The 7,500-nt window shown below is 63.7% G+C and overlaps 2 non-coding genes across 2 annotated transcripts in view; both read right to left on the bottom strand.

Annotated features, from left to right (window-relative positions):
- LOC132931556 (large subunit ribosomal RNA) overlaps positions 1 to 1,142 on the bottom strand; it is a 4,196-nt gene extending 3,054 nt beyond the window's left edge. Inside the window, exon 1 of the ribosomal RNA XR_009662735.1 lies at positions 1 to 1,142. This exon is cut by the window's left edge and continues 3,054 nt beyond it. This is a non-coding gene — a ribosomal RNA (large subunit ribosomal RNA).
- A 371-nt stretch (positions 1,143 to 1,513) lies between these two features.
- LOC132931553 (5.8S ribosomal RNA) lies at positions 1,514 to 1,671 on the bottom strand. Its single transcript, XR_009662732.1, has one exon. It is a non-coding gene; the product is annotated as a 5.8S ribosomal RNA (ribosomal RNA).
- Positions 1,672 to 7,500: the final 5,829 nt, after the last annotated feature.

Here is a 7,500-nt window from a genome sequence, read left to right as displayed (position 1 = left end):
CCCGCGAACGGGCGGGACACATCGGCGCCAGCTATCCTGAGGGAAACTTCGGATGGAACCAGCTACTAGATGGTTCGATTAGTCTTTCGCCCCTATACCCAGCTCAGACGATCGATTTGCACGTCAGAATCGCTGCGGACCTCCATCAGGGTTTCCCCTGACTTCATCCTGGCCAGGCATAGTTCACCATCTTTCGGGTACCAACGTGTGCGCTAAGGGTGCGCCCCCGGACGGCCGAAGCCGACCTGGCGGAGACGCCCCCGGACTGCGGACCAGCGCGACTTTGAACGCCGGTGGGTTCGGTCGCTAGGCCATCGTCCGCACCGTAAACGGTTCACTTTCATTGCGCCAAACGTGGTTTTTCATAAGATCACCGTTGACTCGCGCACACGTTAGACTCCTTGGTCCGTGTTTCAAGACGGGTCGGAAAGTAGCCCGAAACTCGTCGCCGACCGACGGGACCCCGCCTGCGACGGGGCCGCGTCGACGGTTCTTGCCGTCGGGCGAGCCGACCAGGAGCACCGGGGTTCGGCGCGAACGGTCACGCCGAGACGCGACCGCCGCGACGAACCGCCACCCGGGCCCTTCGGCCGGCGCCCAACGAGTCGCGACGTCCGCTAACCGAGCGAAAGATCCGGCCGGCGGTTAGACCGACCGTGAATTCGCCCGGCGGGGACTCGCGGGCTCTGTCCGTTTACACCCGAACGGTTTCACGTTCTTATGAACTCTCTCTTCAAAGTTCTTTTCAACTTTCCCTCACGGTACTTGTCCACTATCGGTCTCGTGGCCGTATTTAGCCTTAGATGGAGTTTACCACCCGCTTCGGGCTGCACTCTCAAGCAACCCGACTCGAAGGCGCGGTCCGATCCCGGAACGCTGTGACGGCCTCTACTGGCCTGGCACCATCTGCGGGCCATGGCCCCGTTCAAGGGAGACTTGGACCGTCACGTGCGCCCCGGCAACGAGGCCGGCCCGTACGCCACAACTCCCATACGTGCCGCGACACAAAAGTGCGCGGCGGGATTCGGCGATGGGCTTTTCCCTGTTCGCTCGCCGCTACTGGGGGAATCACGGTTGTTTTCTTTTCCTCCGCTTATTAATATGCTTAAATCCGGCGGGTAGTCCCGCCTGATCTGAGGTCGGAACGTATCGGTGTGTTTGTGTTTTTTTTCTTAACACGGCAGCCTGCGGTCCGCGCTCCGTCCGTACGGCGACCGTCCGCGTCCGCTTCTCGGAAGCCGGAGAGGTGTCTCTAGGACTCTCAGCCGACCCGGCCGCGCTCTCGCGCGGCGGGCGGACGGGGACGTGCCGTTTTACGGCGCGAGAACCCGTGACTGTTTGCCGTCACAACTTGGGCGGACGACCGGAGGCGGGCGCCGTCGCCGTCGCCGCGAGGCAGACGGCGGGGCGTCGTTCCCCGGTCGAACCGCCAATCTCGCGCAGCCGGAGCGGCCGACGGTCTCCCGTCGGACGCCTGCCGGCGGCGCATCGGTCTGGCCGAGTATCCGGTATACGACCCTCAGACAGGCGTGGCCCGGGACCCGCGGGTCACCGAGGCCGCAATGTGCGTTCGACTGGTCGATGTTCGTATAACCTGCGGATTACACGACGACGCGCAGATAGCTGCGGTCTTCATCGATCCACGAGCCAAGTGATCCGCCGTTCGGGGTCGGGTGTTTTTTTTTTTGTTTGTCGACGAAATTTCTGCGCCACGCGTGCGCGCGGCGCAAGGTCTTTCGACGGTAACCATCTTTCGGTCGACGCTTGGTCGGGGGTCGCGGCGCGCGGGCGGTCGGCGAGCTAGTCGCGAGCGCACGCGGCCACGGGGTCGGATTAGGCGCGCGCGAGACCGGCGTGGGACGCCGGTGCCGCGGGCCCGTCTCTAATGATCCTTCCGCAGGTTCACCTACGGAAACCTTGTTACGACTTTTACTTCCTCTAAACGGCCGAGTTCGGTCATCTTCCCGGTCGCGCGACGACCCAGCCCCCGAGGGGGCCGAATAACGCGCGTCCAGTCCGAAGACCTCACTGCGGTCGTTCAATCGGTAGTAGCGACGGGCGGTGTGTACAAAGGGCAGGGACGTAATCAACGCGAGCTGATGACTCGCGCTTACTGGGAATTCCTCGTTCACGTGGAAAAATTGCAAGCCACGATCCCTAAGCACGAAGGAGGTTCAGCGGGTTACCCGGAAGCCTGTCGGCCCAGGAATGTTAACACACGCTGATTCCTTCAGTGTAGCGCGCGTGCGGCCCAGAACATCTAAGGGCATCACAGACCTGTTATCGCTCAGTCTCGTGCGGCTATTTTCGTCCGCCGCCTGTCCCTCTAAGAAGAGTTTAAGCTCCTGGGAGCCGGCGGTAGCCCTAGTAACGTATCGTGATCCGCCGGCGACGGCCGCGAACACGGCGCGCTTCACCGCGGAGCCCGACGCACGACTGACGCGCGCCGACCAGAGGTTGCCCCCCGGCCGACACACGCCCGCCGCACGCAGGGACGCGGATGGCGCGGCCGCGCCCGACGACCGCCGTGGACGACGGGCGAACGCGTTCGGGGATACCGGGCCGAGCCGACGGAGACGCGAACACGGACGGCCGAAACCGCCCGCGCCGCGCCCACCGCCGACCCGGGTTTACCCGCCTAGTTAGCAGGACAGAGTCTCGTTCGTTATCGGAATTAACCAGACAGATCGCTCCACCAACTAAGAACGGCCATGCACCACCACCCACCGAATCAAGAAAGAGCTCTCAATCTGTCAATCTTTCCGGTGTCCGGGCCTGGTGAGGTTTCCCGTGTTGAGTCAAATTAAGCCGCAGGCTCCACTCCTGGTGGTGCCCTTCCGTCAATTCCTTTAAGTTTCAACTTTGCAATCATACTTCCCCCGGAACCGAAAAGCTTCGGTTTCCCGGAAGCTGCCCGCCGGGTCGTTAATGAAACGCCGGCGGATCGCTAGCTGGCATCGTTTACAGTTAGAACTAGGGCGGTATCTGATCGCCTTCGAACCTCTAACTTTCGTTCTTGATCATACGAGAACGTACTTGGCAAATGCTTTCGCGTCAGTTCGTCTCGAGACGATCCAAGAATTTCACCTCTAACGTCTCGGTACGAATGCCCCCGCCCGTCTCTGTTGATCATTACCTCCGGTCCCGAAAACCGGCCCGGCGGGACGCGCGGGCGACTGGCGCCCGCGGCCCGGCGGCCCGCGCACGGAAACGCCCCGGAGGGCGATTTCGCGCGCCCGCGAAGGGCGGAGATGCGCGGGACCGAGGTCTTGTTCCATTATTCCATGCGACCAGTATTCAGGGCCTTTTGACGAGACGGCCGTGAAGCCGCCCCGCCAGATTTGAGCCTGCTTTGAGCACTCTAATTTGTTCAAAGTAAACGTGTCGGCCCGCCGACGGCACTCGGTGAAGAGCACCGCGCAGCAAGATTGGAGTAGGCGGCCGCCGTCGTCGAACCCCGACGGCCAAGCGACGCGTGGCCGCGTGGCGCGCCGGAAGCACGAGACACGTGTCCGCCTGCCGACAATACGTCCGGCCGACGTGCCGGTAACTAACACCCCGAGACGGCTGACGAGCGCGACGACGGCCGCGCCGACGGGACACGTGGTCCCGCGACACGACCGGCCGCGACACGCCGGACCGCCAGGGTGGTCCGGCACCGCCCAGACACAGATCCGACTACGAGCTTTTTAACCGCAACAACTTTAATATACGCTATTGGAGCTGGAATTACCGCGGCTGCTGGCACCAGACTTGCCCTCCAATTGATCCTCGTTTAAAGGTTTTAAAGTGTTCTCATTCCGATTACGGGGCCTCGGATGAGTCCCGTATCGTTATTTTTCGTCACTACCTCCCCGTTCCGGGAGTGGGTAATTTGCGCGCCTGCTGCCTTCCTTGGATGTGGTAGCCGTTTCTCAGGCTCCCTCTCCGGAATCGAACCCTGATTCCCCGTTACCCGTTACCACCACGGTAGGCATGGAACCTACCGTCGACAGTTGATAAGGCAGACATTTGAAAGATGCGTCGCCGGTACGGAGACCGTGCGATCAGCTCGAAGTTATTCAGAGTCACCAGGTCTTTGCGCGGGCCGCGATCGGGACGCGCACGAAGCGCGCCGCGACGGGCCGGTTTTGATCTAATAAAAGCGTTCCTCCCGCACGCGACACCCGAGGGCGCCGCGACGGTCGGAACTCTGTCGGCATGTATTAGCTCTAGAATTACCACAGTTATCCAAGTAACTTGGGTACGATCTAAGGAACCACAACTGATTTAATGAGCCTTTCGCGGTTTCACCTTAATGCGGCTTGCACTGAGACATGCATGGCTTAATCTTTGAGACAAGCATATGACTACTGGCAGGATCAACCAGGGATCTCGGTTTTACAACAACTGCGCCCCGTGTGACGCGCGCGCTGACGCACGACGCGACACCCGGGACGCGTGCTTCCGAGCGCCGGTCCGCCCGGGGGCGGGCCGACGCCGAGGGCGGTCGCACGACAGCGAGACCGCTGGGGTCCCGGCGTGCGACCGACCGCGGTTCGTGTGAGAATACGAGGGCCCGACGGGAGCGCTGTGGACACGCGCGGGCACCCGACCCGACCGCAATCGCCGCGGCCGTGATGGCGTTGGCTAGAGCGGCCGACTTGTGGCGGGCGCCACACGCGATACGCACCCGTCGCAACGTAACTCGCGTTGACGAGAGTTGAGGGAGACCGGCGGACCGCCGTCCTGTGCGGACGGCACCCGCCGGAATCGCCTCTCTCGCCCGTTTTGTAAAGGTCCCCAGCCGAGATCGTGGGGGAAGCCGGGACGCGACGCGAAGTCCGTCGTCCCGGGGCTTCGCCCCGGCGACCGCCGGGCACGGCGACGATGGCCGGCCGCGGCGGGAATGTTCTGGCGTCGAGAGTTCGTATCTTGCGAAACGGTAACGGGAGTCGTCATCGGTTGAGCGATGTGTGTCGCGCTGCCGACCCACCGGTAGGAGGGCCCGCAGCGCCAGTCGAGGTTTGCCACTCGGCGTGCGAGATGGGTCGGTCGCCGAAACGTGGACGGATACCAACTCGGCGCCGATGCCGGGCACGCCCTCGCCAAGAACTGGCGGGGCGAGAACGGCACGGCTGAGTTGGACGCGTCGGCTTCGGCGTCGCCCGTGGCTTTGCTGTCGTGTACCGTGATCGGTGATCCGACGGCCGGCTGATCGCCGACCGACCGACCGGCCGCTCACAAATATACAAAAACTCGGGTCCAACCGTCCGCCATGCAAAACCGCACGTGCGTAGCGGTCATCGCGCCGACACGCGGTCCACGCGTCCATGACGGTGCGTAGCGGTGTTCCGGGTACTCGTGTCGACGCGCGTAGCGGCGTGCCGAGGTCGGACCGTAAACTGAAAAAATGTCGAAAACCCTACGACCGATATCACTTTCGGATAGGTTTAGACGATTCCGACGAGAATACCTCTGAGGTTCGTCGACGTAAAAACAACCGGTAACGAGTTATTCCGCTGGCAACGAAAAGAAGTTAAAAATTCGATTTCGACGTCGGCCGAACTCGAAACGCCCGGGATGCCGGTACGTGACCTACCCCGACACCGCGGACTAACGCGTTACTCGATCCTAGAAAATTTTTTTTTTCCAAATCTAAACCCGTCGCGACGGCCGTACCCGCCGCGGCACCGGTACGGACGACGACCGCCGTGCCCGGACCGCGGAGGTCGGACTCGGGGAAAAAAAAAAATTTTCAATCTCGACGCGACCGCCGTGACCGACGCGTACGACGCGTACCCGGACCGTAGGTCAGCGTCCGGAGAGCCGCGGGAAAAAAAAAATTTCGACACGGCAGAGGTGCCGCGCTCCGCCGGCGACGCGATACGGGCACAGGGCAAGCGCCACGGTCGGTCCGCGGTCTCCGGGTGACTTACGGGGAAAATGAAATTTCACCGCCTACGCCCCCGTGCGCCGAGGGTTACCGGGGACCGGACGACCGCTCCGCCGGGGCCGCGGTCGGGGTCCCGGGGAAAAAAAAAATAATTTTTAAACTCGACGCGACCGCCGCGACCGACGCGTACGACGCGTGCCTACACCGACCGTGGGCGCCCGGATCGCCGGAGGAGGAAAAAAATTTTCGACCCGGCCGAGGGGCAGCGCTCCGCGGGCGACCGCCGGGGTACCGGGCGACCCGCGGAGAAAATCAGATTTCGCCGTCAGCGTGCCGTGCCCGACGGGGAACCGGCGAACCGACGACCGCACCGCCGGGTCGGAGAAAAAAAAAAAAAATTATTTTTCATCCCGAGTCCGCGCGGTCGACCGACGCGAACGACGCGTGCCGCGACCCACGGCGGGCGTCCGGAGCGCAGGTGGAGAAAAAAAATTTTTCGGCCCGTCCGGGCGACGACGGCACGGCGCTCGCCGGTCGCGGTTCCCGCGGGAAACTTCGCCGGGGACGACGTCTCACGGTCCCCGCGGCTGACCCGGCGCCGGCGAACCCAACACCCGGCGGACCTTAGCGGTCCTAAGAGCGCGCCCCGTAGACGTGGTGCGTAGCGGTACGCACCAAATACTCACGCCGTGCGTAGTGGTGCCGCAACTCCCTCACTGTCCTTATCCTTTTCCCGGGCACGGGCGACCCCGAGTACCGGGACCCCTCGGGAGCCGGCCGACGCGTACGGTCCGCGGTCCCCGGGCCCGCTACCCGGCGGGATCCGATTCCGCCGCCTACGCCCCCGTGCGCCGAGTGTTACCGGGGACCGGACGACCGCTCCGCCGGGGCCGCGGTCGGGGTCCCGGGGAAAAAAAAAATAATTTTTAAACTCGACGCGACCGCCGCGACCGACGCGTACGACGCGTGCCTACACCGACCGTGGGCGCCCGGATCGCCGGAGGAGGAAAAAAATTTTCGACCCGGCCGAGGGGCAGCGCTCCGCGGGCGACCGCCGGGGTACCGGGCGACCCGCGGAGAAAATCAGATTTCGCCGTCAGCGTGCCGTGCCCGACGGGGAACCGGCGAACCGACGACCGCACCGCCGGGTCGGAGAAAAAAAAAAAAAATTATTTTTCATCCCGAGTCCGCGCGGTCGACCGACGCGAACGACGCGTGCCGCGACCCACGGCGGGCGTCCGGAGCGCAGGTGGGAGAAAAAAAAATTTTTCGGCCCGTCCGGGCGACGACGGCACGGCGCTCGCCGGTCGCGGTTCCCGCGGGAAACTTCGCCGGGGACGACGTCTCACGGTCCCCGCGGCTGACCCGGCGCCGGCGAACCCAACACCCGGCGGACCTTAGCGGTCCTAAGAGCGCGCCCCGTAGACGTGGTGCGTAGCGGTACGCACCAAATACTCACGCCGTGCGTAGTGGTGCCGCAACTCCCTCACTGTCCTTATCCTTTTCCCGGGCACGGGCGACCCCGAGTACCGGGACCCCTCGGGAGCCGGCCGACGCGTACGGTCCGCGGTCCCCGGGCCCGCTACCCGGCGGGATCCGATTCCGCCGCCTACGCCCCCGTGCGA

This window comes from Rhopalosiphum padi, unplaced genomic scaffold, assembly GCF_020882245.1.
Source record: "Rhopalosiphum padi isolate XX-2018 unplaced genomic scaffold, ASM2088224v1 scaffold26, whole genome shotgun sequence".
Classification (NCBI taxonomy): Eukaryota; Metazoa; Arthropoda; class Insecta; order Hemiptera; family Aphididae; genus Rhopalosiphum; species Rhopalosiphum padi.
This window is presented reverse-complemented; position numbering and strand designations above follow the sequence as displayed.